Consider the following 9085-nt stretch of genomic DNA (forward strand, 5'->3'; position numbering starts at 1 on the left):
TGGGAAAGAAATGCAATCCATTTCCTCTTGTTGAAGTGACCTTATAGACAAATGTCAGGAATAACTGAGAATCTCAGCTCTTGGTGTCCATGCATTTCTACTCTTTTATTTTAGTTGGATCAAATGAAAGAATCAATAAATATATAAATGCATAAACACAAATGAGATAAAACATTGCTCAATTATAGAAATATTTGATGGGTCAAGAAAAATGTCAAAATATTATGGCAACCCTGGGTCTATTTTTATTTTTTTAGAGGGATTTTTGCTATAGGGCTCGTGTGCTTGCCAGACAGACAGACAGAGAGATGGAAAGCAAGAAATCACCTTCTCCCCTAGGAGGGATGGCCAGACTGCAGTCTTTTTCCTCCATTCTCTTCTTGGGGTTTTGGGCACCCACACACATGTACCTGGTGTGGATTTTAAGCTCCTGGGTCTGGGACTGGAACTGCAGTCAACTATATGGGAGTCCTGTGATGTAACCATTACTCCATCTGCTGGTCCCACCCCTGGATCTATTTTAAGTAAATGTTACATGAATGTTACCCCTGGGGCAAAGGATGACATAGACAGCATAGGTTATAGTGTCCATATTCTGCATTGGAAATTAGTCTGAAGCTCATTTTGTAAGACAAAAAATATGTTTGACAAATTAATTACCTAAATGACTGACTAAATGAAAGGTGAAAAGCAAGGACCAAAGGACAGAATATGTCATTTAAAAAAGCATTTTTTGTGATTTGTATTCCTCAGAATGGATTCAGTTAAACTGATTTAAAGATCATTCCATAATAAGAAGCTCTTCGAAGCATCTCTTTGTTAGGATCCTAGAGAGCAATATGAGTAATAGCCAAAGTTCTGGTTTTGTTTTGGGTGGTTTGTTTAAAGGTATTCACTGTGTTATTAAAAAGTATGAAATAGGGAACCAGCAGTTAGCGTAATGGCTATGTCGCTGGACTCCCACGTAGTTGACCGCGGTTCGTGTCCCGGACCCGGTGGCTTAAAACTCACGCCGGGCGCGTGTGCGGGCGTGCCCAAGATCCCGAGAGGAGAATGGAGGAGAAGGGATTGCGGCATGACCATCCCCCCTGGGGGGTGATTTCTCGCTTTCTGTCTCTATGTCTCTCTCTGTCTGTCTGGCGAGCACACGCGCCCTACAGTGAAAATCTCTCCAAAAAAAAAAAAAAGTATGAAATACAGGGGCCAGCAAGTGGCATGGTGGTTGAGGCACTGGACTCCCACTTGACTCACCATAGTTCAAGTCCAGAACCTGGCAGCTTGCTTTCTCACTCTCCCTTTCTCTTTGTCTGTCTCCCTCTGGTTGAAATTGAGGAATAATGATCATAAATAAAAATTAAAAGTAAATCATTAATAAAAAGTATGAAATATAAACCAAGAAATGAACTGTAGTCTAGTAATAAATAGGGTATTAATCTGAAAGGTTATCTTAATATATATATATAAAATACTAAGAATAATTAATAAAAGAAATATATAGAACTGAGAATGATTCTAGATATACATGAGGGATATTATTTCTTGAATCATAAAGTTTTAAAATTACAATTACCGAATTAGTCAGTTAATCAATAAATGATTTAGGAATGGATAAGTGAAGGTTTGCCACACCTGGACCAATGATGACAACTGCTGGTGTATGAGTCTTGGATGATGAATCGCACTTGTCTGGAACGCTGAGGTACATCACAAAAGAAGTGCGGCCATTCTTGTCTTGTACTTTCATTCTCTTATTATAATTGAATCCATGAAAGAATCAATGAACAAATATATAAATAAAACAGGCAAAGCATTGTCCAAGTGTAGAAATATGTGGTAAGGAAAGAAATACTATTCATACATGTTGAAATCGTGAAATCCGATGAGAAATTAATGATGCATGTTTTTGGCTAATGTTGATGCAAACAATGCAAATTATATACAATATTCATGTTCTGGGTTGGTGACAAGTTCAAAGTTATTTTCTTAAAAGAAATGAAATAACATGCTCCAAATTAGTGATTGTCTAAGTGACTAAGAGAATCAGTGATGCAAAGCAGTGACCAATGGACATAAGGTCTCCAATTTTTTATCAACAGCTCTACTTTGTACCTTAAAATGGACTCACTTGAGATGATTTGAACATTTTCCCATGACCATGTTCTGTGTGGTTGCAACTGTGTTAGGAGCTTGAGGACCAACGTAAGTAGTAAAGCTTTTGTATTGGTTTGAGTGTTTCCTCGAAGAACAGTCACTGTAGAATTAAAAATTGCATAATATAGTAAAATAAAGCCAACTGTACTCCATGACAATTATAGATTTGATATGAACTACTCTACTTATTAATTCATTTATGAAAACTGAATACATTTAATAAAGGAGACATATTGATTTGAAAACGATTTTATAGATCTATTCAGAATATTAAGGCCTTTCTTGGGTTATGTGAGTCATAGTACATTATATTTATCATTAGTGAATACTGAATTAATTAACAAACAATGTTTAAATAAATTTTTTAAAAGGTGAGCCATTCCTGGACCAAATAACGCTAACTGATGTGTAAGTCAAGAAAATGCATAATTTGTGTCTGAAGCTCTGAGGTCAGATATAAAAGAATTACTTTTTATCCCCTGTGTTTGGATAGATACTTGTAGGGGCCAGCAGGTGGCATGGTGATTAAGGTGCTAGACTTTCATATTGCCAACTGTAGTTCAGGTCCCAGATCTGGTGGCTTTAATATCATGTTGGGTGCATGTGGATCCATGCTCAAAATCCCAAGGGGAGAGTGGAGGAGAATGGATTGTGACATGGCCATCCCTCCTTGGTCAGGGGTGATTTCTCTATCTCTCTCTCTGGCAAATGTACACACCCTAGGGAAAAAAGAAAAAGAAGAGATTCTGTAGACAGATATTGGGAATTTTCTAAGATATTGTTTGTGGCCTTTTGTTTCATGCATATAGACAGAATAAATTACTAGATATCTTTGCTATTGGCATGTTCAAAATTGTTTCCTTCCTTCCTTCCTTCCTTCCTTCCTTCCTTCCTTCCTTCCTTCCTTCCTTCCTTCCCTTCTTTCATTCTTTTCAGATTTTTGCCATAGGGTACATGTATTACTGGTGAGAGACAGAGACAGGGAAAAGTGAGAGATCACTCCCTTGGTGGGGGAGCCACTCTGTCATCCTTTCTCTTCCATTCTTCTGTTGGGATTTTGGGCACACATGCATACATACTGGATGTTTTTCAAACTGCTGGATTCAGGTCTCAAACCATGGGATTCAGCACCTTAGCCATCATGCCATCTGCAGGCCCAAAGTTTGCTTTCTTAAGAGAACATGAAATGAACATATTCCAAATAATGATTATGTAAGTGACTGACACTGAAAAGTGAAAAGCAAGAATCAATGGAGGAATGTTTCAATTTTTTTTTTAACCACTTATTCTGCTTTGTACTCTTCAGATTGTACTCGCTTGGGCTGCATTAGCACCTTCCTGGTCACGTGCTCAATGCCAGCCCTGAGCGTTAGGGGCCTGCGGGCAGCGTGTGTGTGCAGCTCTCTGCCTCTGCTTTAACTGCCCCTGAAGTCCATCCCTGGAATACGGAGAGATCTTGGTTTTGGCCTTTGTGTTCATGAGCTTTTAAAAATAAAATGATAAAGAATCTATAGTGAAATAAATCCACAGATATATAATAAATAAAGATGAAGATGGGGAAACATGTTCATTTTAAAACTAATAGTAAGGAAAAATAATACAAAGTAAAGGAGCAATAATGGAGAAAGTGTATTTCATCAAGTTCATTTTTTTCTTTGACTAAAGATATTGGAAAGTTAGAAGTGATAGTTTTTGAGCTTTTAAAGAAAGAGAGAAAAGGAAAGAAAGAAAGCAACCCACCAGGTCTTGGACTCAAACTGCGGTCAGCCATGTGGGAGTCCAGCACCTGCCGGTCCCCATAATTTTTTTTATCTTAGTCACACATTTGATGTTTGCTTTATTAAGAGAAAAATAAATTTTACCATATTTGTGTACATACTTGAATGATGATATAAATGAATGAGAGAGTTGATTGATCTATGGGGAGAATGCCCAAGACTTTAATCACCCTCAGAATGAGAATACCTGTGCTGACTTTAGGATTCTCCTAGAGCTAGGAGCCCTGTGCTTGCATCTGTGTAGGAGCATAGAGACCGAAATGAGTAATAGTCAAACTGTTTTTGGGGTGTAATTTGCAGAAGGCCAACCATGCTCATATTTAACATCACATTGATATTCCATTAGTTAATACGTAACTGAAAGACTAAGTGAAGTTCATGAAAGGATTTTAGACTCTCTGTAAATGATAGGATAGATAAACGTTGTTTTTGTGATTAATGTGTATTTAATTAATTAATAAACAAGCACAGATAGGAATGAAGAGGAAGAAGTCTGTTCCTGGGCCATCGGTGACTCTTGGTGGTGTATTTGACAGTTCTGTATGGTAAGTCTGTATCTGGGAGACGAGTGGGAGTGCAGGTGGTGGTCTGAGGAGCCATTGCCAAGCTGGGCACCAGGGAGATGGTCAAGACTCATCATTTGGTTTGCGCCCAAAACAGGACCTGACCTCAGTGGTGCAGACTGTCTTGCAACAGATGCAAAATCAGTTTCAGACCATGTTAGACGAGATCATTGGAAGAAGCGATGATAGGAGCAGCTGCATTGCTGATCTGGAGAATAACGTCGCTGGCCTCATGGTACAGGCTAAGGTGGAATAACTGATGGGGAAAGCAAGACGCTGCCTCATGGGTGAGCTGAAGGTGCTGAAAATGGACACTGAAATCTGGAACACCGTTTCTCCAAGCCAGATGAACAGGTAACTTTCTGATCTAGCCTCTATATGTAGACAGGTTTTTCTATTATAAAGTGTGCATTCTTACCACATACCATATGGTTAGAGTGTGCCCCTGCCCTGCCCCGGTTTCTTGAACATGTTATTTTCACACTTTGGACCTTGGTCAGTTGTGCCATTAACTATTAAACACTAAAACATTGGCAGTTCCTGCATAAAAAGAAGAAAAAAAAAAGAATATGTGTCTGAAATGTTGAGGTCCGACAAATAAAACCTAGTCTATTCCCTAGTCCCATATTACGATGCTAATGAACACACATATCAGAAATACATATGGATCATGTTTTGATCTTGTGCTTGTGCATTTAAAAATATGATAAAAGCATGAGTGGCAGAATAAATATATGAATTAAGAAATGAACAGAAATGAAAACGGCAAAGAATTGTTCATTGCTAAAATATGTAGTAAGGAAAAATACTATTAATATACATTGGGATGGATGATAGATGGACCATGTTAATATTGTTTTTGACTAAATATTATAATATTATATTATTATTGCTTAATAATAATTAATAGTTATTGCCCTGAATCAGTTACAAATTTGAAGTTTGTAAAAGAAATATGCCAATTTCTGTTAAAGATATTTTATGGTTTCGTCAACCGGACTAGGGAGAAATGTTCACATGTTAAAGTATTAGTATTGTAAGCTAAATAATGTGATTGACTGTATAAAAGAAAATGAAATTTAAAAAATAAATTAAAAAAAAGAAAAAAAAAACAGTGTCATTGACAGGCATTGTATAACATGTCAATAGTATATTCTAAACTTTTTGAAAACAAAAAGACAAATTCTCTGAATCAAAACAAAAGAAAGGGGACCAGCAGTTAGTGTAATGGCTATGTTGCTGGACTCCCATGTAGTCGACCGCTGTTCGCACCCTGGACCTGGTGGCTTAAAACTCACGCCAGGCACATGTGCATGCGTGCCCAAGATCCCGAGAGGAGAATGGAGGAGAAGGGATTGCGGTGTGGCCATCCCCCTGAGGAATGATTTCTCGCTTTCTGTCTCTCTGTCTCTCTCTGTCTGTCTGGCGAGTGCATGTGCCCTATGGCAAAAAAACCTCTCCAAAAAAAAAAAAAAAAGGAAGGAAAACAAATATTACTATGAGTTAATAAATATCTAAATGAGGGACCCACAGATGGCATGATAGTTACGTTGCTGGTCTCCCTCTTAGTTGACTGTGGTTTGAATCCTGGACCCGGTGACTTGAAACTCATGCCAGGAGCATGTGCATGTGTCCTCAAGATCCTGAGAGGAGAAGGGATTACACCGTGGCCAGGAGATGATTTTTTGTTTTCTGTCTCTCTGTCTCTCTCTCTGTCTCTCTGACGACTACATGGGCCCTATAGCAAAAATCTCTCTCTAAATACATACATACATACATACCTAAATGATAGTTAAATGAAGGATAGAAATTATGAATCAATGGACAGAACGTCTCAATGTTTTGATTATCACCTCCACTTAGTACTCTTTTGAATAGATTCAATTGAGCTGATTTATACACTCAAGATTCCACCATCAAGATTCTTATTTCACCTCTTTGTTCAGAAAGAGTTCAGTGCGAGTATAGTCAGTAGTCTTGTCTTTGTTGTAATTGTTTATTTAGGATATTCATGGTATTATAAGAAAGTACTTACCCTACCCCTTTAACAGTCCCTAGCCTCCACCCTTCAGGGCCAGTGCAACTCTCTGTGTCTGGCCTTTTTTCTCCCTTGGTAAGGGAATAAACTTTTTGATACACTTTTTCAAGAAAGTATTAACAAAAAATTATCTATGGTTTAATAATAAATGATGTGAAGCCCAGTAACAGTAACGTGTTTTGGTTGATGCTTGTACTCAGCAAGCTGACACCACATAGGAAGCCTAGGTTTGATTCCTGGCTTACCCTAAAACACTGAGCATGGTGGTGATGCCTATAATTCCAGCTACTTGGGAGGATCAGACAGGTGGATCATGATTTAGCAAGACCCTGACTTTAAACAAAAACCGGAAATGATATGACGGAGTATGTCAACCAACCAGTCATGGGCACCTCTGTATATTAGTGATAAAGAGTCTATCTGGGAACTGATGACATTGACAGATGTTAGAATATGCAAGACTTTCCTTCTTGCATTTTTCTGATTAACGTAGTTTATTATTTTCAGTGACTTAATGATTTGTGAGCATGACTGAAGAGAAAATGAGGGAGAGAGTCCACATGGGCTGTGGCTATGACTGATGGCAGATAAGCCCTGGGCTGTGTGGAATGCTGGGGTCCAACGTGAAACTGCTCAGTCTGCCCTTTCACTGCACGTGATCCTTCAGACCCATGTTTGGAATAGTCAAAGATCGTGTTCTGTTCTTTTTTTTTCTTTTTAGTTCTCATGTACTTTATTTACACGTAAACAAGTGGACTAACATTGAAATATTTCCAAACATAACTAAATGTGGGCCAAATATTGAATAGACTATAAAAATATTTCTTTAATACATGGAGGCTTCTGGAAGTTAACTGACACCACTATTCGCTATACATTTCTTCACAATTCATGCTAAATGCACATATTTATTGACCATTGGGATGTCTTCTTTGCAGAAATATCTATGCACATACATTTTCAAGTTTTAATAAGGTCACTGTGTTAATTATAGACTTGTAAAGATCGTGCTCTTATTGTGGATTCATAGATTTAGATTTATTACCATGAATGCATCAATGATAGAACTGCTCAAATAATGTAAGTAAATAGATAAAAAAATTCGTGGGGAAGCATTATCTAACTATGAACATATACTGTGAGGCAAGAAATACTATTAATAAGAATAGGGAAAATTGATGTCCATTAAGAAGAAATTGGGTGAAACTTGTTTTAACTTTGGCTTAGGATCACACAGACATCAGTAAGTTGCAGTTTCATTGTTGTGAACTAGTTTCATCTCTTATTATTGTTAAGAGAAAGAAACATGTATTATGAAAACCTAGTACGTGCTTCAGTAATTGCGTACATGAAATGCATAAAGCAAGAATTGTTGAGGATGAGGACTCCATTTTTTATCTGCTCCTATTTGTTCTCAGAAAGGATGTTCTTGAGCCGAGTGAGCACCTGTCTACAGTCATTAACTCAGTGGTTGCACCTGTTTTTTAGCACTAGCGAGACCAGTGTGAGTAATAGCACTCTTGTGTCCATTTGGTTTGTTTAAGGACACTCAAAGTGTTATTGAAAAGTATGTACTATGTGGAGCAGCCAGTGGTGTGGTGGTCAAGGTGGTTGGATCCCACCTTGGATCTCAATGTATGGCTCAAATCCTGAACCTGGTGGCTTGGACAACATGCTAGGTACATGTGTGTCTGTGTGCTCAAAATCCTGAAAGGAGGGAGAGATGGAGGAGAAGGGATTGAGGAGTGACCATCACTCTGGGAGATGCTTTCCCTCTCTTTCTCCCTTTCTTTCTTTCTTTCTTTCTTTCTTTCTTTCTTTCTTTCTTTCTTTCTTTCTTTCTTTCTTTCTTTCTCTCTTCTCCCCTTTCTTTCTTCCTTCCTTCCTTCCTTCCTTCCTTCCTTCCTTCCTTCCTTCCTTCTTTCCTTCCTCTCTCTCTCTCTTTCTTTCCTTTTTGAGAGGATTTTTCTATAAGGCATGTGCGCTCACCAGAAAGAAAGAGAAAGAAAGAGACAGAGAGACAGAAAGCAAGAAATCACCCCCCCCCGGGGGGGCGGAGGGGAATAGCCACTCCACAATCCCTTTTCCTCCATTCTCTTCTTGGGATCTTGGGTACGCACGCACACGCACCCGGTGTGAGTTGAAGCCACTGGGTCCAGGACTTGAACCACAGTCGAATACATGGGAGTCCAGCGACATAGCCATTACACTAACTGCTGGTACCTTTCCCTCATTCTTTCTGTCTTTTAAGCAAATGCATATGCCATCAGGAAAAAGCAAACTAACAAACAAAAAAGTATCTAATGTAATAAAAAAATGATCCATGGTATCCCAGTGATAAATATGGGAGTGATATAAAGCACTTTATTGAGAATATATAAAACTGAGGATAATTATTGAAATGGATATGTCAATGTTAGAATGTTTCTGTCGGTAGTTTAGGAAAATAAAGGCTGTCCATGGGTTCCTGTGAGCCACAGGTTTTAAAATTATTTCTAGCGATTCAGTGAGTCATTAATAATATTGAGATAAATGGAGGACAAGAAGTCCAATCT

The 9085-nt window shown here is 38.2% G+C and overlaps 1 non-coding gene across 1 annotated transcript; it reads left to right on the forward strand.

The window, feature by feature from the left end:
• The first annotated feature begins 1630 nt into the window (after positions 1 to 1630).
• LOC114009940 (small nucleolar RNA SNORD113/SNORD114 family) lies at positions 1631 to 1705 on the forward strand. The gene has a single exon (XR_003551339.1). It is a non-coding gene; the product is annotated as a small nucleolar RNA SNORD113/SNORD114 family (small nucleolar RNA).
• The last annotated feature ends 7380 nt before the right edge of the window (positions 1706 to 9085 follow it).

This window comes from Tupaia chinensis, unplaced genomic scaffold (genome assembly GCF_000334495.1).
Source record: "Tupaia chinensis unplaced genomic scaffold, TupChi_1.0 Scaffold000671_1, whole genome shotgun sequence".
Taxonomy (NCBI): Eukaryota; Metazoa; Chordata; class Mammalia; order Scandentia; family Tupaiidae; genus Tupaia; species Tupaia belangeri.